Source organism: Lissotriton vulgaris, unplaced genomic scaffold (assembly GCF_964263255.1).
Source record: "Lissotriton vulgaris unplaced genomic scaffold, aLisVul1.2 SCAFFOLD_1655, whole genome shotgun sequence".
Taxonomy (NCBI): Eukaryota; Metazoa; Chordata; class Amphibia; order Caudata; family Salamandridae; genus Lissotriton; species Lissotriton vulgaris.
Window position 1 is genome coordinate 363,432 of NW_028246986.1, and position 22,568 is coordinate 385,999.

The following is a 22,568-nucleotide window of genomic DNA, read 5'->3' on the forward strand; positions in this document are numbered from 1 at the left end:
GGTGACGCTGCAGGGCCCCTGGAGTGCCGGGGGTGCCCTGCTATTGCGTAAAGGAGCCTCGGAAGAAGAGAAGCCAGAGCCCCTGAAGACACCGGAGAGGCATCAGGAGCCCGGTGAGTGGGGCCTTGGGCAAACTGTGTGGTGGGGGTGAAGAGGGCAACGGGGCACAGGGTCGGTGCTCGCCCCCTTCCCCTTAGCTTGGACATTTGTAGTTGGGCCCCGTTGGCCCCAGATACCACGGTGGTGGCCCGGACTAACCCTGTGGTGGGACTAATCAGGACTGTAAGGGCCTGGGGGGAAGGAACTGGGGCCCCCCTGAACTGGGACAGGACGAGCATGTCTTCAGGCTAGATGCTCTGAATTAAGCTTAGTGGTCATACGCCCCAGGTTCATCTTCTGTCCACCCATGAGTTAGTACCAATGTCCTCATCTAATGCCCAAGGAAATGTTCTTCTTGATTAGGGGAATGAGTATCCTGGCATGAGGAAGTGATTGTCCTGGCATAAAGAAAGGTTGCCCGAAGCCTGGTGCTTGTAGATACTTAAGGAAAGGTGCCTACTTACCGGATGCTCCCTGCCTGTTAGTTGATTCATGACTAATGAAAGGTTTTGCAGGTGCTGGTTCCAGGAAATGCTAATTGAGCACCTCTTTATTGCATTCCTTGCAGGGGCGGGCTTCGTGGAATGTTCATGGTGATAAGCTACCAGGATCATTGAATTGCACCCCTGATGAAATGTTTTAATAGGGGAAGGTATTGAGAGGTTGACTACCCCCTTTTACTCCTGCGGTGGGAGTATTAGTAAACTAAGCTGCATTGTGGTGACATGCTTAATGTTATGCCAGGTGAAAGGTGATTCCAGGCCCCTGGTCCCGCCCACGTTAAAGGGGTCAGCTGCGCTGATTTATTACAGGTGTTTCTGTCTGGTATTATATGTTGTTTTTCCCTTACAGGGGTGGGGATTGGCGTTATAACGCATGAGATGTATGTGCGCTAATGTTGGATTCTGAAATTACAGCCACCCCCTAAGGAGGAGAGCCTGAGTTGGCCCCGCCAGATTGGCCCCAGGTCTAATGTTAACTTAATCACGTTCTTCTTTATTTCAGCTATAGGACTTATGGACTCAAACCCTTCGTCCCATGTAAATAATTCCCCCTGATGTACTTGGCTCCGGCGCCAGTTGGCGCCTTGTTGTGATTACCACAATTTTGTTCCTTTTTACCTTGCAGGTTGGAGATATCACTAAACTTCTTCTTTTTCCAACCAAAGGTGGTGTCGTGACTCTTTTGTAGTGTGCCTGGTGTGTCGTCTGTGGATACTGCGTGAGTGCTTCACATATCCTCCGTAGTTTAGCCTGCCCGCTCTGCTCCATGCTAACCCCCCTGGAGATTTGGTAACCCCATTTCTTACACCGACCAATACACCTTTATGTACTAGAACAGACATCAAGTCTCCAGCTGGGCGATGCCACCTACATAGACAGACAGAGGAAATGCAGGAACAGGAATGAAGCTAAAAAGTTGCATTCATTCTTTTTCTCCATTGTTAGGAATCAATCACACCAAGCTTCCTTCTCTTTAGGGCGACGGATAATGCCTTGTGAGGGTTCAGATGGTTGCATGTCTTGCCATGCCTGCAGAGGCACTAGTCTAGCTTCAATAGAAACCTGGAGGCTTCAAGACCATCACATCAACAAGGGTCCCACATGATAGTTTCGAAAAGAAGACACACAAAATCATTTGCTAAATCCGATTTCACTTTCAGTTGAACTAACTCCTTACAAAAGTAGGCATTAAGTTACGGTAAAAGCAGAGGCGCAGTCCAGAGAACAATAGCTCAGGATCAGGATGGCATAACACTGGTGCATACCACCACATAACGGTCTGTATGATCTCACCAACGGCAGGGACATACCGTCCTCAACACAATAACAACAACATTTTTCAAATCAATCAGGCAGGCATATTTGACACATAGCACTGCCACCATAATGAATAGATCCTGTGACATATTAGCAATTAAATAATACAGACTCCACACGAAGTTCGTGTTTCCAATCAGATAATGGACGTTACCAACGTCAGTGGTACTCATTTTATTGACCTTTGGGAGGGTAAAAGGCTATGAGAGACCTGCGCCTAGATCTCCACAACCTTACGTAAACCCCAGAGCTAGCGGCCTGTACGATGCGAAGGGCTATCCGGGCCAAAACAGTATCTAACCCTATGAGATGGTAGAGTGCAGAGTTGTCTGCTATAAAAAGGAAAAATAAATAAGCTTTAAAATAAAATTGGACCAGTCTGGACTTCATTTCCACATTTAATATTTGTACATAACATGATTTGTCTGGTGTGCCCCTGTACACTCCACTCTACCATGGAGCCTGAACTGCTGCCAGGTTACCAACCACAAAACCCACACATTTCTTATTGAGAGAAATGTTTTAAACAATAGATACAAAGCGCCACCACAGCATCACTCAGCGCCACCACAGCATCACTCAGCGCCACCACAGCATCACTCAGGGCCACCACAGCATCACCCAGGGCCACCATAGCATCACTCAGTGCCACAACAATATCACTCAGTGCCACAACAATGTCACTCAGCACCACCACAGCATCACCCAGGGCAACCATAGCATCACTCAGTGCCACAACAATATCACTCAGTGCCACAACAATGCCACTCAGCACCACCACAGCATCACTCAGCACCACCACAGCATCACTCAGCACCACCACAGCATCACTCAGCACCACCACAGCATCACTCAGCGCCACCACAGCATCACTCAGCGCCACCACAGCACAGCATCACTCGGCGACGCCACAGCATCACTCTGGGCCACCACAGCATCACTCGGCGCCACCACAGCATCACTCTGGGCCACCACAGCATCACTCAGGGCCACCACAGCATCACTCAGGGCCAACACAGCATCACTCAGGGCCACCACTGCATCAATCAGCGCCACCACAGCATCACTCAGCCCCACCACAGCATCACTTAGCACCAACACAGCTTCACTCAGCGCCACCACAGCTTCACTCAGCGCCACAACAGCATCACTCAGCGCCACCACAGCATCACTCAGCATCACTCATCACCACCACAGCCACGGTCAGGGCCATCACAGCATCACTCAGGGCGACCACAGCATCACTCAGGGCGACCACAGCATCACTCAGGGCGACCACAGCATCACTCAGGGCTACCGCAGCATCACTCGGGGCTACCACAGCATCACTCAGGGCTACCACAGCATCACTCAGGGCCACCGCACCATCACTCAGGGCCACCACAGCATCACTCAGGGCCACCACAGCATCACTCAGGGCCACCACAGCATCACTCAGCGCCACCACAGCATCACACAGGGCCACCACAGCATCACTTAGCACCACAGTAGCATCACTCAGCGCCACAGTAGCATCACTCAGGGCCACCACAGCATCACTCAGGGCCACCACAGCATCACTCAGGGACACCACAACAGCACTCAGGGCCACCACAGCATCACTCAGGGCCACAACAGCATCACTCAGCACCACCACAGCATCACTCAGCGCCACAGTAGCATCACTCAGGGCCACCACAGCATCACTCAGCGCCACAGTAGCATCACTCAGGGCCACAGTAGCATCACTCAGGGCCACCACAGAATCACTCAGTGCCACAGCAATATCACTCAGTACCACCACAGCATCACTCACAATATCCTTGGTGCAACAACATTAACTGTTGCATGGCTAAACACTTATAAGGTCCCAAAGGCGAGACCTATTGGCTTTGTCAATGCTTGTTTATCAAAGCCAGATAAGAAAGACACTTGTCAGGTTCTGTTATGTACAGAATCTAAGGCTACTGGCCCTTGAGCCTTGTTGTCTCCTACGAAAGACTGTTAGGCTAATGTGTAATTGTATTTTCAATTTCTACCTATAATATCTTTCCTCCACCTCAGAGGTTTAGTGGGGACCTTAGGAAATGAGCAATGCTCCTTAATACATATCAGCTACGCTTCATGTGTAAACGTATGTCATTTTCAGTTGATAAGACTAAGTTAGCTTTTGTCTTGTATTACTTGAGTGGTAATGCTGCTAAATGTAATGTCCCATTAATTGAAGACAATGTTCCCATATTATATACATTTCTTGCTTTCTGCGAGTGAACGTAGAAGTTGTTTGATAGGAAATAACATGCTCTTTTATTATATAATGAGTTATTAGTTTTAAAACAAGAACATCAGTATATATTAAGTTACATAACCACATTTAATCATTCAGTTGTTGAGACCACTTGGCCTGAAGAAAAAATATCAATTTTTGTTCTACCAAGGGTGTTGAAGCAAATTAAAAGGTGCATTGGCTCAGGTAGTCAATCGTCCTCTGGAGTGTGAAGGGCTCATGAATTCAGTGGTACAGTGATCATTGGCTGAGCATCATTCAGAGTAAAACAAAACTGATACTAAGATGCTTGTAGTACTTCTAGAAGAGACTAGTAATTTTGAAATGTATGAGCCAATGCAATTAGGCAACGTTAAAGGTCCGCTCTCTAAAGAAGAAAAGGAAAGAAGATGCACACAAGTTCTATGTATGTATTGTGGTAAACAGACATTTTGAGTGGAGTGGTGTGGCTCACTGGTTAGAGGCGGCAGACCCGGAAGCAGAGGTCGGACCCGGACCAGGGTTTGATTGCCGACGCGGCAGGGTCTTGGCCATGGTCAGCGGACTCGATAATTCTCGCCTCGGTGCCTACTCCAACCATGGGTCCCACTCGGCAATAGCTTGCTTAATCTCTACTAACGGCCCCATCAGCGCCGGGGATGCTTGTCTTCACCTTGGAAATGCCCAGGAGGGATCATCTCACAGGGAAAGCCAGGATGGGTTTCCCAGCGGTATACAGCGCTGGGACGCCCCTTTGCTGGGGCAGCTGTTCGCTTTACAAGTATACGACATTTAACATTTATTTATTCATTTTGTGAAATCCTGTTAAAGTAAGCATAAGGTATTTAGGAATCAAATAGTAGTAATTTTACAGATAAGGAAGGTACAGACTGTGGCATCGTCAAACCCATGCTTTAGCAGCTACAGCAGGAGTGGGAGGAGGGAGGGGGATATGGAAGGAAGGAAGGGAGGGAGGATTAGTTTATTTGAAATAAAGTTATTTCCTTCAGAGTCTTTAATGCTCTGGTGGCCTTCCAATGTTTTATTGATGATGTTCTGAGAGGGTTTTTAGATGTGTATTATATACTCTATTTTAAAATCGATTTTGATTGCATCCTGATTTATTCTGATTAATTGGAGACATGTAGACACATACAACATGGTAAAACGGTGGAGCAGAGACCAAGGGAATATCATATTTTTTTGTAAGATGGATAAGTGTATATTTCACACTACTTCCGTGTATATATATCCGATATTCTGGGGCCTATAATCAGTAATCGGAGTATTCAAATAGTTGAGAGGGTGTCAATGCTACTTCATTGTCCACCACTACATCTGTAAAGGCAGTGAATGGTTTCCTACGTTTTGCTAACTGTCTTGGAAGATTCATCCATCAGTGTATTTAGATTGTCAGAAGCATTATTAAACTGCTTTCCAAAGGAATTCATTTTGTATGGCCCAAAAAAGCTGATCAAGCTTTTTGTTTTTTTTAAGAAACCTTTCTCTAGAGTCGTATTTTGCACCCAAATGCGTAACTTCATGTTATTGTGGAAACTGATTCATCATATAATGCTCTAGGAGAAGTGTTGTCTAGAGAGATCATGTGTATCGCGTGGCCTACTTATTTAAAGATGTTTTCTCCAGCAGTGTTGATTAATGCATCCCAAACAGAACAGTTAACATGAAAAGGATCTTTTGAAGCATGAATGCTTGATTAGTTTATAGCGAAACGCACACTAGAGGTTTAGACAGATCACACAAAATTTACAATTTTTTAAATCAGCCTGGGTGTTTGCTCCTTATGAACATAGGTAGACACTGTCCAATTTTGATTATGACTTTGTAATAAACAATAAAGCTGGTACAAATAATGGAGGGGCAAATGCCTTATCAGGACATAACCCACAGGTAACTGAAAATCCAACCTTTAGTGATTCCTCTCTCATACACAACAAGATGATGGACAGAATGTTGAATCTTTTCAACCACTCATCCCCATTCAAGATATCTGGGTTTAATCCGTCGTTCTTTTGCTCATTATGCCACCCCAGTTCAGACCCAACCATATGCAAATCAGGCTTGACCCTGTGCCTCATGGGAACAGTCCAGCCTGAACTGCCAGGCCAGGTCCTCCCTGGACCGGAAACAAGAATCCTGGGAGCGGTGTCAGGTTATCACCCCACATCAACCAGTTATTGAGTTTCGTTTCAATATGGAAAGTGGGAACTACAGAGAGTTATTTTCAGATATTAGCACTCCTGCAATACAAGTTAAGGTGACCTGTGAAACCAGGCAGTACAATGACATTAAGTGCCACTGTGTGTGTCTCTCTCATCCTAGTCCTCTTTTTGAAGATCTACTGATGGTGCAATAGTGTGAGGATGGCTATGGGTTCAGAGAAGTGTGAAAAACTCCCATCACACTTGTTGGATTTGAATGACTAGGCTAGTGCATCTTGATAATAAGATATGGGTTTGGTAGCATCGTTTATACATTTGGATCGGTAAAGCATGTAGGTAGCGGAAGTAGTTTAGGAATGCATGTTTGTGTCATAGCTAAGGTAGGATAGCTAAAGTATTGTAGGTAAGATATGGTAAGTAAGGTGTGGTAGGTTATGTAGGCAGCTATATAGGTAGGTATGGTGGGTAGGGATTATAGGTTAAGTAGGTATGATCCTAAAAGTCAACTCAAGTAATAGTAAAAGCAGAAAAAATACAACTGAATAAAGTTTTAAAGAGTGCAGGTTTGGAGCATATGTATAGTTGCCATTGCTCCTGTCAAAGGTAGAAAATCAAGCAAAAGTCCCAACTCCTCAACTTTGGTACCACATTCAGACCTCATCTTTACTTAGTATGCCACATTTACAGCAAGGCCTTTCAACATGCGTTCACAACTCAATACCAGACCTATTTTCTCTGCAATGGATTTTTTTCACAAGTCCTTATATTTACGATAATGGGTAAACCTCAGTTTACAAACCCAACCCTACAATGAGCAAGCATTACCAAAGCCAATAGAACAAGCTTAAACTGAAATCGCCTTTTCAATCGATGATGATTAAGCATTTAGAAACTCATCGTGCATGCACCGTGAAACTCAGTGTATTAATTCATCCATCCATTGACTCCATCTTGCATTCACCCACTGATGCATCCACAATAACATGCACAAACTCAAACAATTAAGGAAAGACAATTTCATTTGTAAGCAAGGTGCGCTGACTTTGCCAACATTTGTTTATATGGTGTGGGCATGGGGAAGCCATAGTAGCAAAGGCAGATTCAAAGTTCTCACAATGTTTCATGACTGTTGCATTCTCTGGCTACATTTGTTATCCAAGGCCAAAGTGTGCCAACATCTGCTGAAAAGTGAAAAAATACCAGCAAACGGCACTTGCGACATGGGTGTGATGCATACTAAGCAGAGGATTAATAGCAGACAGAAGAGGAGAGAGTTGATTTCGTGTATATTTTTTAAATGTATGTTGTGATATTAGGTAGCTCTAAAACCATTTTCTGCAATAGATAAGTTTTACAAATTCTTCTTTACATACATGTGTTAGTGTGTCACTCTTATATGGGTACAACAGTTCGTTTTTCTAGTGCTTCATTGAGGTTGGACATTTTGCCCCATTAATATGTTCTCTGGCAAATTTCAATTGTAGTTTGGCCAATAGGAAACAGTTTAAGAGTGTCCCTAAAGAAGAGGGTGGAATTCGGGTGAGATAAGCAGTTGCATAACATAGCAATGGTCCAATATAGTTATTTCTCAGACGTTTTAGCCATTTATGACAAGGTCTGGCCCACACCAAGACCAGCTTTTCCCATATGATTTTAGAGTACTGTCTTAATGTAAGTAATATGGCTTCCATCCCTTGGTTTGCATATGTTAAGCAAGCCTTTCAAGAGCTGGGGGTGAGCACTTTTTTCGATTCACCTGTTAGCATTGGCGCCCTTACCAAGCAGGTGGTTTAGCTAAAGTTTTCAAATGATAGGAAAAATGCTAGAATAGCAAGGTCTCTAGGAATGGCTTTGATCCTTCACTATGTGCCAATTTCAACTCCACCACGGATGGAACCGTGCCTCTCAGGGGTTGTGAACCTGGAGTGCAGATTCTACCTCACTCGATTGAGATTAAGTAAAGTCCATTTTTTAGCAGAATACCCAGTAACATGTTCCTAGTTCGCCTCTCTCCCATGTTTCCCTGTGATTCTGTTTCTACTCAGTCCACAACGCCCTTTATGCTCTTTTGCACACTGTTACACACTCAAGATCACATTTTTTAAGTCCATTGTTACCCCACATGGATTATAGGGCACACAAAGAAGGGTTGCTCAATTTAAAGTGTTTAGATTCCCAACGGGTCTGTTTCCCAGTTATTAATTGCATTTCCTCTGTGCTAAAAATGATAAGAAAACACGCCTTATTAACAGGTTAATTGTACAACTTTTTTTCTGATCTGCTTTACAATTTCATTTTTTGCATTATGATCTGTTTTTAATAAAATGTTATTAGCAGCTGCGGCCGCCGAATGTAACAGCGGTGGGGGGTGAGGCCAGGTGGGGGGGATTTCAGGAGACGACAATGAGGGAAATTTAATTATTTATTTAATTTCCCCTCATGGTCGTCTCTCGAAATCCCCCCTCCCCCGGCCCACCGCTCCACCGATCTTACCTGCAGCGGCCACAGCTGGTTATTTAATCCTAGGGCCTGATTTATAGCTTGGCGGACTGGTTACTCCGTTACAATGGTGCCGGGTAGCCCATCCACTGAAATCTAAATCCCATTGTGTCCCATGGGGTTTATATTTCGACGACGGCATATCCGTCACCATTGTGATGGAGTAACCCGTCCGTCAAGATCTAAATCAGGCCCTTAGTCTTTCAAATGTGAAGATTTCCTACTAGAGGTGAAGTAGCCTTAATGTGTTTTCGTTTAACATAGCGTGCCCATATTTGAAGTTTTTGTTCTTGGATTACGTTAGGGTAGCATACAATTATGTAATTAGAAGTTTTTATTAAATCGTAATTCATACGTTCTTATATAGCGCCTGTTCACCGTAAGGTCTCAAGGCGCTTGCTTTGGGAACCCATTCTGGCCTTTCCCTGCGAGACTACCCCTACTGGGCATCCCCAAGGTGAAGACCAGGCATCCAATCTCGGTAGGGCCCTAGTGGAGATTAAGCAAGCTATTGCCCAGAGTTGCAGAGTGTGAACCCACAATTTGAGTAGGCACCAAGGCGAGAATTATCGAGTCCGTGGACATTTTGAGCTCAAGACCCTGCCAAGTCGGGGATTGAACCCTGGTCCCGGGTCTGACCTCTGCATCAGGGACTGCCTCCTCTAACCGGTGAGCCACACTTCTCCATAAGCTTGTCCACCAATTAAGAAAGACTCATTTTAAAAGTGTGGTTATATTATTGTGCTATCTTGATGGCTTTTTTTTCGTATGCTTCTATGGTCTTGTACTGACCAAATAATAAATATACTGACTGACAAGGCCTGTGCCCACCTTGTACCAATGATTGAGGATTGACTAGCGGTTGTTCAGGATTTGTTTATTTGTCTCTACATAATTTAATCCATGGAAGGAAGATTGGACCTATGTCTGACATTCACTGAAAGACCACTGGCAGGCCACTATTGATTCAGAATATAATTTAAAAGCTTCCAAATAATCCCCTCAAGTACAGGAAACCAGTACCAATAAAAAAGCTGATCTGATCTCATCTCCTACAGGGTGACTGGGTAGCAAAGTGTTGATGGCTGTGGAGCAGACTCAACCTCTAGCTTAGGCCCAGGGTATAGCTTGGTCAGTATGATGGGAGAGAGGGAGAGTGACCGTCAGATTTCCAAAAATCAAGTTGGCATATCATTTTGAAATACATTACACGACAAGCAGGGAGCATGGGGTAGGCTTAAGGAGCAGTAGAACGAGGGAGGAACATGGATTGGTAGAGGTACTAAGTGAATGAAAACACACTATTTTGTAAAATAGCCAACATCTTTGCGGACTTTTAAAACAGAGAGAGAGTGAGCGTGTGTGTGCTTTTTTGTCTGTGTATGTACAAACTTCTGGTGAATCCGAAAGGCACCTCACCATACCCGACTGAAAGCAGCAGTACCCAACTATTTACCAGAAAATACATTTATCTGGGGGTGTACCACCCCAAACACCATCCCCCGTCCCCAAATCTAAACCCCCGATTGGGCCATGGCTCCTGGGCTTTGTGATTACGGCTTCCAAGAATGGCGTCCTGAATAAAAGAGCCGGCCTGGAGCGACCAACGAAGATGGGCCCTGAAACATTGCTACAAGCACAAGACGGATTTGTAGACCAATGATGCAGTGCCAAAAGAATGGAGATTCCAATATTGCTGCCAGATATGCGCTCTCAGCATTACACAACGTGTATGAATGGCGGCCATGATGTAATGGTCTCAAAGCTTTGGAGCCCATTAAGAGTAGCTAGCAGTTCCCCATGGCCGGGCCAACTAGTGCAGCAATAATGTAATAAAGGAGGTGAGGGGAGTGGCCCTACTCGCCAAGCAACCCTTCAACCTAAATGATGGCCATTATGTTGATATGTCACACCACACTTAACAAAAATAATGCTATTAAGGAGAACTATGAACGTTAATTTGAACATCTGCAAGATGCTGTAGGCTGATGCAAAAGTTGACAGGCAGCCCATTGAATCAATGTCAGAAGGGCGCCAAACAAGCCAATGGCTGGAAGAGACTGACCAAAAGACACTTTCTGTATGTATAGATATATTGTGTGGGTGTGAAATGGTGACAAAAGACCTTTCCACACAACTAAACTTTTTGTGGCAAGACCCAAAAAGCGGAACATGGGTGTAGGATGTGTTTCTCGCATAAGAGCCAGCAAAAGGCTCCATGTAATCAAGACATTTGATATCAGAATCCATCCTGACAAAAACGGGACTGCAGATGCGTTTTTTTAGATGAGAGAAATTCACTAGAATAGTTTCAGCAAAATAGGCATGTCATTCATTTTGAAAATGTTGTGGAACCGGGTTTGTGAAGAACTGTTCTACAGAACAGTTTTTCACCAGTTTGATTTGAAAAGGCAGCCTATCCGGCCATCCGTCTCCCTTAACCAAATTTATCAATATAGGATGGTGCGGCCAATCAAATTCAGCCTCTGAAACAATAGGGATTTTCCAGTTTGCTCATTGCCTCCTGCCTGAACATACAACGCTGCATTAAGAGCAAACAGTCTTAGATGACGCACTTCTCTGCTGCTCTGCCAGTTGCTGTTTTTTTTAACATGACCTTTAATGTTTAAACTTTAATATCAGAAGGTACACATAGATAAAATACACGTATAAAATTGCTTGGGGTGTTTAAAAAGGTGCCTGCATATTGTGTAACGTGGTTCACTGATATTATGTTTTAAAGTATGAACTAAGTTTGAAGTGCAGAGAAGGGCCTTACATTCATAAGAGAAATGGAAAGAGGGAACCAAAAATCCATGGTTGCAGGTTCCGCAGTATGGAGAATTTGTATGAGTATCCTGAGGTCAGCAGAACACTCCTTTCTCACATTATTCGTTCGGAGCATGGTTTATACACATTTGGTTTCTTCCTTAAGCACTTAAAATCTATTCGCATCTTAAATGTGACAAGAGGGCATTTATATGTGTGAACACCCACCATGAAACAGTCTGGCTGTGCGTTTAAATTATTTTACTCAAGAAATGCTCAAGCGAATGACATTAGGTGACCATTATGTGTCTCTGGTGCTCAGATGCTTTAGCAGGGCTTTAAGTGGGACGGGTCTTGCCGGAGCTCAACACCAGCAGTTCTAAAAAGCAGGTGCTGACACGGGTCCCTATCAGGCTCCCAATTTTTGGCCTAACTCTGCAGCAGTACTACCCTTCACTGCCTTTGATGTAACGTCAAAGAGACTTGTTATAGTTCTTTCACAGTCTCACCATTTCAGAACTGAAGCATTTTCAATCTGCTATACTAAGAAACCATGGTTGTTTCTTATTCATTTATCTTAAGCAACTAACAACCTTTGATAAAGCAAATAGTAGTGACTTGTTGCAAGTGTAATGTTACTTGTTGTATTATATATCTGGCTGTAATGGCAGAAGTAGCAAAGTACCAGTCGGGCAACACACTAAGCTAAGCACAGATTTTCAGCATACAGTGCTTTTAAGCCATGCCCTTAATTATACTGCTCACGCCCTTTTGAGAAACTCCACAGTTTTTTCATCCCACTTAAATGTGAAGCCCTGTTTCCCATGTCCCCAGTAAAGGCTCAAATAAGGCTTTTCTACAGCACTTCTAGTCCTCCAGAAAAAGCAGTTGAGCTTTTTTTGGAGTCCTTAAAAAAGCCATTGTCAGATTCTTCAAAAAATGCAAGCAGAGTTTGTATATTTAAGTACAATTTTTCACTGTGAAGATGTTTTATTGCATTTAGCTGGTGTGAGGGACAGGTCAAGGAAAACAGGCGAAGCGTGGAAAACTTGCAAATTTTCGGTCTCTGGCAATTGCAGTCCTGTCCTACTAATCCACTTCAGACAGAGACCAGGCATATGCAAATAAGCCTTGGCCCTGCTCCAAAAGGAACTGTCCAACATGAACTGCCAGATCAGTTCTCCTCTGGCCTGGGAACAAAAGCAAACTCAGTCGGGTTTCCACCTAGCAAGACCCCAATCAGTCAGGAACACCTTGATGCTTGTGGACAGAAAAGAGGCCTGGGCATCCAAAAACTGCGCCCCCATTAGTGACTCAGATAGCTATGGCCTACTTTTGCAACTCGGGGCAGTTTTGAACTTGTGACCCAAGTCTGGGCATACCAGTCACACTTTGGACATTGCACTGAGGAAACAACAGAGGTGATGGATGTATTAATATCAAAAGTGTCATCCACTGGCAATTGATCAAGATCAGATTCCAGTCCATCGAGACAAACAATATACTAATCATCTCTGGCACTGGTCCAATAGGAAAATCCTTTCCCCATCTGGGTCTCCTCTGAACAGGAACACAAGCATCCCATATTGATTTTGGCCTAGTTAGGATGGTCAGACTGGCTTATAGGGCAATCAGGCAGTTCCAGAAGGGCTGATCTGACAAGTCAGTGTGTGGGCCAGTTTGCCAGTGTGTGGGCCAGTTGCTATTATTAATTTTCCTGATATTACCAAAACACTGCCTGCAGCAAGCACAAATGCATGCAATCTTCCATACATTGCAAAATACCCATTCAGGTAGTTTTTCCTAGTTGAAAACTGCCAGGATTTGAAAATAGAGGCCCTTTTTTTAGTTACCTAATTCACTAATGTAGGCACTGTTTATTGGTGTCAATGTCTATTTTTTTGTCCAAGTTCGACCTTCTAAGCTGATCTCACCAGTGAGGTGTACATTGAGTCCTGTGGCACAGTTACTGATGTTTGGCTCACTCATCGCCCTTTGAGTGTTTCTATTGAGGAAACCACAAATATGTTTGGGGTAAAGTCTGCATAAAGCTCAGCCACCGGCAATTAGGATTGGCTGTGAGCCTCCATCTTACAATGTGTGAACAAACTATGCAAGGTTAGACAAGAGTGCAGTGTCATTGATCGGTAAGTCTACTAACATTTTCCCAGGCCTCCTCAAAAATGTAAGGTAGCGTACCAGAGCCACCAGGGTCATGCCACTGGATTCCAAGCCCATGTAAAAGAAATATAAACGTAAAACACCCTCCTGCACACAAAATGGCATCATAAGGCACAAAACTAATCTGTGATATATACTCTGGCTGAACAAGAGACGCTCAATTCCACAATAGAGACAAAAATGCAGAAGTCCTTTGGGACACTCATCCACCTGTCTACATAAAAGATCACAATGATCTTCATATATCAAGCTCATTTTATTTTCTCACTAAACCACACTAGTCATTGTCATTGAAAACCTAAACACTGAACAAGCTTTACTTACTACACACCAGTGAAATCCTGCAAACAACATACACTATCAAGCAATGGTTCCTCCAGTTGTTATGCAGAAAAGAGCACCCATAGGGTAAAAGGAGATTAGACCTCCTCTCCCAGATTCCATCGGGTGGAGCAGGAAGACACTGTTCACATAGAAAATTACAGCTGCAAGTCACACTTCACCAACACAACATCACAATGACTTGAAAACAAGTTCTGGTAAAGCTTCATTCTCAGAAAATCACTAAATCCTGCAGTCCTTTCAGGAGAAAGAGGGTAAGAGGATTAGGTAGTGCCTGGGGAATGTACATATTTGAGTTAGAAGAACCTTTTCTTCACACACCCTGAAAAGCTGCAGAAGGTTTGATCAGCTTGTCAATATGTTAGTCAGCAATTTCTTTTTTCTAGATAGGGCTTGCGTCTTTGTGGTTAATCATGGCTTTGTGTACCATGCAGTGAAAGATCAGAATATAGTTCAGTATTTCTTTTGGTGTGCTACCGTTTAATCTGATTTTCTTGGGCAGATGACATTGCCATTGGATTGCTTACGTGAGATGTACCACTTTCTTGGATCTGTTGACTCTGGGAGCTTTATCTCAGACCAAAGTATTGCTACCACGTTTTTGGAGTATCTGACCTTGGCTATAAGGTAATGTATAGAGTCACTTGCCACTCCAAACACAGTATTATAGCTTTGGATTGGTAAATTACCATCCAAACCCACCTGGAATGAATAAAAGCAACCCATAACACGTGTTTCACTGTTATTAGAGCTCGCCATAGAGTTATTGCTTTGTCCAGTCACAAGAGAACAACCAGCATAAGTCAAAACAATGCCCAAGAGTGCTGCATAAATGTGCAAAAACGGTAGCACATAACTGTACATAGTTCCCAAGTTTTAGGTGGATAGCAGTTCCTTAATAGGGAACACTCTACCACATCACAACCTCCACATCTGCTCACCTCAAATATTTGTTTTTCTAGCAAATATTTTAAGCACAGGATTAGCACAGTGCCATTCATGTCTGGAATGGGAAACAGCTTTTGTAATTTTTAAGCTCGGCATGGATGACACATGCTTATCATATGCTTAAAGATTTTGCTGCAAAAATAGAGGAACGCTATGTCACTTTCTAGCTAGCTGTGGATGGCACTGTACTAATACAATGCTTAAAAGTGGCTAAAAAAACCCTATATTTTAGGTGAGCAGGTTTGGAGTGTCATGATGTGGTAGAGTGTTCCCTATAATGGGACTGTTCTCCACTTTCTTTTTGCTAATGATTTTGGTGCTGTATGATGAATCTTCAGGAAACTTTCCAAAAACAAAATTCATCCACCTTAGTTCCTTCCTGAAAAGGTTTAAGGTGATAGATCATGCATAGGCTGAGAAAAAGGATGGTTTCTAAACGTTGGTTTTTCCATGTTAATGTCCACAGGAAATTCTGGGAAGCATGCAGAAAAAATGGTTAAAAGAACTGCAATGAAATTTGGCAGAAAGTTAGATGTGTACTTAGAAACTGTACTCTGCATACATTTTTATGTAAAAGAGTTCAGGCATTTTTGAGAAATTTGCATTTAAAGAAGTAATTGGGTTGGGCTAGAAAGGGCTAACAAAATAGGAATATATAGACTGTGGTCCTAGGGTACCCCAAATTAGAAAATAAAGTGCTCTCTGATTAGACAAAGGGCCTTCTTTTCACCATCTGTCATCTTGGCCCCGCAAACTGATAGTGTGTTTTTTTGGCTGAGTGCAAACTGAACAGAAGTGTTGCAGCCACCATTACAGGACACAGCCTAGGACCCAAGTCCTGAAGTTTAAAGAAAAAAAACATATAAGTGGGAAGGGTAGGGAAACCCTGCCCCCTGGCACTTCTGGGGGGTACCAAAGGAGCTTCTCAGGGGCAAAAAGACAAAAAAAGCACAGTCTTCCCGAGAGGTCCGTGGTGCTTCCATGGGAGCTGTACCTTGAGACCATACAAGCTTCACCAAGCGAAGCTTGCACAGATCCTGCTGCAAACGCCCTGCCATGCATGCTGTGAATTGTGGGGCAATGGCACCCGCAGAGTGTTGGGTACAGGGCCTCACCAAAGGCCATACACAGAGGGGGGTTGGCCTTTTGTGGGGGCCAACCCCAACCATGCACTGCCACCCTTGCAAAAGTCCATGGGGGTTAGAGCCTGCTGGGACTTGGACGCAGGGTCTCTGATGTCATCAATGATGTAATTTAACATGTCAAGAGTGATGTAGTATGTGTCCCATGCAGTGAATGACGGTGGTGCAAGTAATAGTGAGGTCAATAAACTTTAACTGGTGAATTTCCATGTTTTTTGGCTTTTAAATATACATTTTTGTATTATTTCAACCCCGAACCATAATGTCAATATAACCTTTGTTTTTTAAAGTGAAAGTATATATATATATATATATATATATATATATATATATATATATATATATATATACACATGTGTGTGTGTGTCTGTGTGTCTGCTACATGATTGTAAAAAATAGATAGCTTTAAATATTTTTCTAAAAGAAAGAAACTTTTTAACGTGTAAGCTTTTACTTCATTTAATAATAATACTAACTCACTTAGAAACTTAAAGAACATGAACTATTGATAACATTTTATTTAAAAAAAATATTTAAAAGATACATAGTGAAATCGTTTTTAAAAAAAGACGGCACTTAAAAAATGTAATAACATTTAAATAATTTATATACACTTTAATTTGATTGTATGTTAAACGTTGAGAATTTTCCTTTTATTTCCTACCATGCATTTCGGCGGTCGAGGTTATTGGAAGAAGTGGAAGTTGCAAATGTAGGAGACAGGTACATTGAAATTTTAACTTTAAAACATATTTATAAATAGTAAATTTAAAATGAAAATGTTATTGGGTTATACATCAGGGTTGGGAGTTGGATTGTATTGCTCTACGCTTGATTTTTAAGATTTGTTTTCAAGACTAAGTATGGAACCACGTTATCCCAATTCAACACCATTGAGAGGATAAGAAGGAGGTTTGAGCTAAACAACAAAGTGGCCAGCCATTATTTGCTATTAATTTTTAAGTTTCTACCTGGGACCTGGAAAAGTTAGCAAAAAGACCCACGGGTGTGTAGGAGAGAAAGTATTCAGCTCTTTATTGGTGGGAGTTATTACCCACATGTCTTACTATTACAGCAATTTTCCAACTTGAAAATCCACCATCTCAATTGAGGGACTGAACTGTAGGAAAATGAGGCAATTTCAAAACACGATCATATATGTCTCATGTATGCAAGAACTTTATATAGCGTGTAATTTCATGGAAAGTGGCTTTGAGCTGGATCTGAAATAAGAGAGCACACGTATGCCTCCCTGACGGCCCCGGCTGCTCTAAACTAAAGACCAGCTGAATAATGTTGCTGTTGCAAGGACTATTAGTCTACCTGCAAACAATCAACCCTATCGACTAGGGAGTTTGACCTCTATCATAATCTCGGAGTCTGAATCTGCTAAAGTGATGTGGCTTCTTGTGTCCAACCACAGACATGTCTTCCTCAAACTGTGGAGCTGTGACTGTGTAATAAACACACAAACGAGGAGGAGAATGCAAGGATGAGTTACAGTGTGTCAGGGTACACCCTCGCTCTTCCCTTCACAGGCAACAACAAGGTACCTGGAGCTTGAAACCTTAATGGAAGAGTCACAACTGGCGGTCTTCCCTAAAAAGGACAAAGGCCCTCACTCGCAAAAGTGAAATGCTCCACCATTGGGCTGTGCCTGTGTGCCACATGTTACTGTGGTAGTGGGCTGAAGTTTCCCTGCACTGAAGACAACTGCTGTGATGAGTACACACACCAAGAACTGAGTACAAGTTTAAAGAGGCTGACACTTTTCTGTCTCCCTGAATCCAGATTCTGCTCATGTCTTCTTTATTATTGTAATAATACATGAGACAAATCGAGGACACTATTCATCCCCATAGCACAGAAGGCAATGCAATGTATTTGGTTGCCTTTATTACGAAAATGATGGCTCTGGGACTGAGAGGCAGCGGAAGAACATGGCGGCAGCTAGTTAGCTTGCCGCAGTGCTCCGGTACGACCTCCCGTAGGGATTGTCTCCGCCGAGCAAATTGCTCATTTATTGATGGAAATTAAATAAGAAGAAAGAAGAGTATAAGACCTTAAATAATATACTTGGAGAGCGGTATATTTTACCATTATTTTGCCTCCCGTGATTTTTCTTTTCCTGCGGACGCGGGATGCGATACACCACCTCACTGCACGGTGGGAGCGGAGTCCTCTCTCTACCCGCATGGTTCCTCAGCCCGAGTGAGAGCGGTCCCGAGGACGACAACGGAGGACGCCGACCAGAGCTCCGGGACAGAGGCTGCAGCTGCAGCGAAGTAATAATCGTTACAGGGACTGGCAAGTGGTTTTTGGGGGGCAGTGTGGGGGACAGTGTGGTTCAGGCTGCTTGTGGGGGTGGAGGTAGCGAAAATCTGCTTATAATAAACTCGCAGAAACGTTTAGAGCCTGACTTTTGTGGCCCCTCCTCATTTTTTGCAAAACATCCCCCGGAGTCTCCCAGATCCAGCCCGAGGATCTGTTTAGCCGCGCTGGAGTTAAGGAGAGGGAAAAAGTTAAGCAATTTAGTCTCTTTTCGGGGGCTAGTGAATGTAGGACATGCTGTGCATATAACTGTTACCTCTGGCTCCATAGAAGCTTCAAAAGACCAACAGTGTCAACTACAACAGCCCGCCCCCTGTGTCGCGGTGGAGGGGTCCTTGCTACATGAAACTGGGGATGGGACTTTTACAGATTTATCTCAAGTAGTGGCTAAACCTGCTTCCTTACCTTACACTGCCTGTGTTGAGGACGGCCTGCCAGCTTCCCCTACAATAAATACTCCAGTTATTTCCAAGTCTTCTAACACCTCACCCATTACCCCTAAAGGGGGGCCAAAAAAGGCCGGGGCGCAGGCGAAAAAAGAAAAACGGAGTCCCGGAGGGAACCACAGAGATTGGAAAAGGGAAAGGGCCCAATATACCACATAAGAAAAAATCCTCTTTTTTGAATACAGAACTTAAGTAAAAAAATACTACAGCAAAGAGTAAAGTTAAGGCGAAGGTTACAGTTTCTAAGGCAGTGATTCCTACAAGCTCAAGAATTACTCCTTCACTTCGTTCCTACTTCAAAGTTGTTCCCCAGTTCTTGCATCTCTCCGAAGAGATTGAAGATTCTGGTATGGCATCGATCCCAGAGGCCAGCTCCTCCCCTTATTGCCAACCATCAGTACTAGCAGAAACCTCGCCGCTGGACGTGGATGATGAGGTTGATAATAGCTGTAGTCAAACTGTCGAAAATGCGCCAGTCACGGTTTTAGGAGAGCAACAGTCTCTACAACCCATGTTAACTGTGCAGTCCACGCAATCTCTGCTAAAACTACCATCAGCGACAGAGCAGAATTCACCCTCAATCTTAACCACAGAGTCGACCACGGAGGCTGGCGAGTCAGATTTTTTTGGCTAGGAGATGCATCTGGGGGTGTAAATATGGAAACCTCTTCAGCTCCTGCCCTACCTGATTCCAACTCATTATTGCCGCCCTCCTCTCCTTCTCCGATGATGGCAGCCTTTGTTTTAGAGATGTTCTCAGCTCTTACCCTGGAGATAAGGAAGGGATTTCCGGAATCATCCGCTAATCAAGCAGAGTTCAGAAACTACGGTCAAACATTAGATAATAAAATTGATGGACTAACAATAAGGACTGGAGTTTTAGAGGAAATGGTTGGTGTCCACTCAATCTATTTAGACCAAGCGAAAGTGGATATTCAAAAACTTACAAAGGAAGATCTGGCTCTCAGCGAGAGGATGGAGACTCTTGAAAATAATGCGAGGCGGGGAACATTCGTATTTTGAATGTCCCTGAAGGATCTGAGGGGTCAGACATTAAACAATATATCGTCTCCTTACTGAAGGAATCACTGAACTTGGATCATACCATAGCAGAATTGTCGGCTGACATTCAAAGGATTCACAGGGATCCCTTTAAATTGAATCCTCAGAGGTCTAAGCCTCGTAAAATTCTGGTAAATTTTCACACCTATACCTTAAAAGAGCGTATCTTAAATTTGGCCTTGAAACAAAAATCCTTGGCTGGGAAGGGATTAACCTTTCTGATTAGATCGGACCTTTCTAGGGTGACTCTTGTAAAGCAATGGGAATTTGGGAGGCGCCTAGATGCATTTAGGAAACTGGGTGCAACGGCTCAGCTCATGTTTCCTGCAGCTCTTAGGGTAATGCATAATAACAAGATGTTTAACATCCGGTCAGTACAAGCAGCTTATGAGCTATTAATGGATCTGGGTAAGGGCGCTTCTAAGGAATAATAGATCCCTTTTAAATATCAAAAGAGACCATCTATTTAATTCCCTACTTTTTGATCTGAGAAAATTAGATGTCGATATTTGAGTTTCCCCTCCCATTCCAATGCACTAGATCATATGATCATAGTCTTAGCTATTCTCTGTCTTCTTCTTTGTAATATTCTTCACTTTTTTCTAACTCACTTTAAACTAGGCGGTTGATTTTTCCTGCTGGAGGTCAACCGATGGGGCACTATCCACTGGACATTGTTCCGGTTAGATAATGCAAGGGTTCTTCACGGGGGGGCACTCACCATGGGTGGGTGAGTGCAAAGGGGTGGAAAAAATATAGAAAAGTCCTCAATAACCTAATCAGCATTCTTGGGAATGGTAATCTGTATATTATTTACAATTGTTGTAGGGAAGATATGATGGTGAACTCAAATATTCTTGTATGGTATAGTATTTTTACTCGCTTTGGAATTTTGGAAGTGAGATGAGTAGCATTGGTCTTTTTTCCTGGAAGGTCAATGGCCTGCGCACCAACCCTCGAGCTAATAGAATCTTACAATATTTGAGAGATTTGGATGTGCAGGTCGTTGTGTTGCATGAAACCCACTTAACACATAGCAAATTGATCACATTGACTAAAAAGAACAGATGGATTGACTTTGTTGTTACCACTACTCAGACATCTCACACTAGAGGGGTTGCGATTATTTTTAAGAAAAAAGCTAAAGCCAAGCTGACCTGGCAGGCTGTTGATTCTGCTGGTAGATGGGCCATGGCCTCAATTCTCATGGCTGGGTTCTCAGCCACCATCGTCGGTTATTATGGTCCGAACCAAGACGATCCATCTAGTTTGGAAACTGTCTTCTCGCAGTTACTAAATGTCTCAGGACCTATAATATTGGCCGGCGATTTTAATATCGTGTTGGACCCTGTTCTGGACAAGTCTACCAATAATAGATCTTTGGTCTTGTCTAAGACTAGATCCTTTTTACTGGATGCTATGAGGCAATATGGTTTTATTGATATCTGGCGACAAAGGTCGGGCCAACAACAAGGGGTTTCTTTTCGAAATCTCAAATATCATCATAAGTCAAGGATAGACTTTATTCTAATAACACAAAGACTGACGGATTCTGTTAACACAATAGACTACCTTCCCTCTCATCTTTCCAACCATTCGGCGATTAAACTGCAATTATGTCTCCATTCTAAGAAACCGTCGAATACATGGTCTTTTGATCGTTCACTCCTCACCAGTGACGAAGATATTTAATATCTCAAGTTGGAGACACAGAACTTTTTTCTATCAAATAATGGTTCAGCTTCACACAGAACTATCTGGGACTCTTATAAGGCTACCTTAAGAGGGCTTATAACTGCTAAAGTTGCCTATCGTAGGAAAAGTTACAATGAAAAAATGTCCTCTATTAAAGCAGAAATGGCCCGTGTCCAACACAATATTGATAACAACAGCGCAGCCTCGGGGTCTATGTTAGACCCTCTTCTAAATCAACTGCTGATTTTAAGAGGAAACCTTGCATCAACGTTAAACCTGAGAGTTCAACAAAGATGGGAAGCCAGTAAGTTAGCCCATTTTGAATATAGTGAAGGTGCTGGTAGATTACTGGCTTGGAAGACCAAAGTAGACCAGGTCCGGAACAACATAGCATCCATAAAAGTAGGAGATAACATCTTCTCCTCAGATGATGAAATCAGGACAGCTTTTAGGGAATTCTTCCAAGAGATATATCAGGAAGACAAGGTTATCACATCTGAGGTCATTAAGAGCTGGTTGAATAACATCACTTTACCCTCTTTTTCTCTGGAGCAATCACAACATTTGGACAAGCCCATCACAGAAGAAGAGGTGAGATCAGCCATTAGGAAGGGTAAGAAAGGAAAGGCTTCCGGACCGGATGGGCTGCCCTCCGAATTATATAAAATCCTGGAATCAGAAGTTGTTCCCTTCCTCACGATTTTGTTCAACCAAATCCTTGTAGAAGGAGTATCCCCTCCGACATCATGGGATAATGCCTCGATCATCCTTATTTTAAAACCTGGTAAACCTAAAGAGGCCTGTGG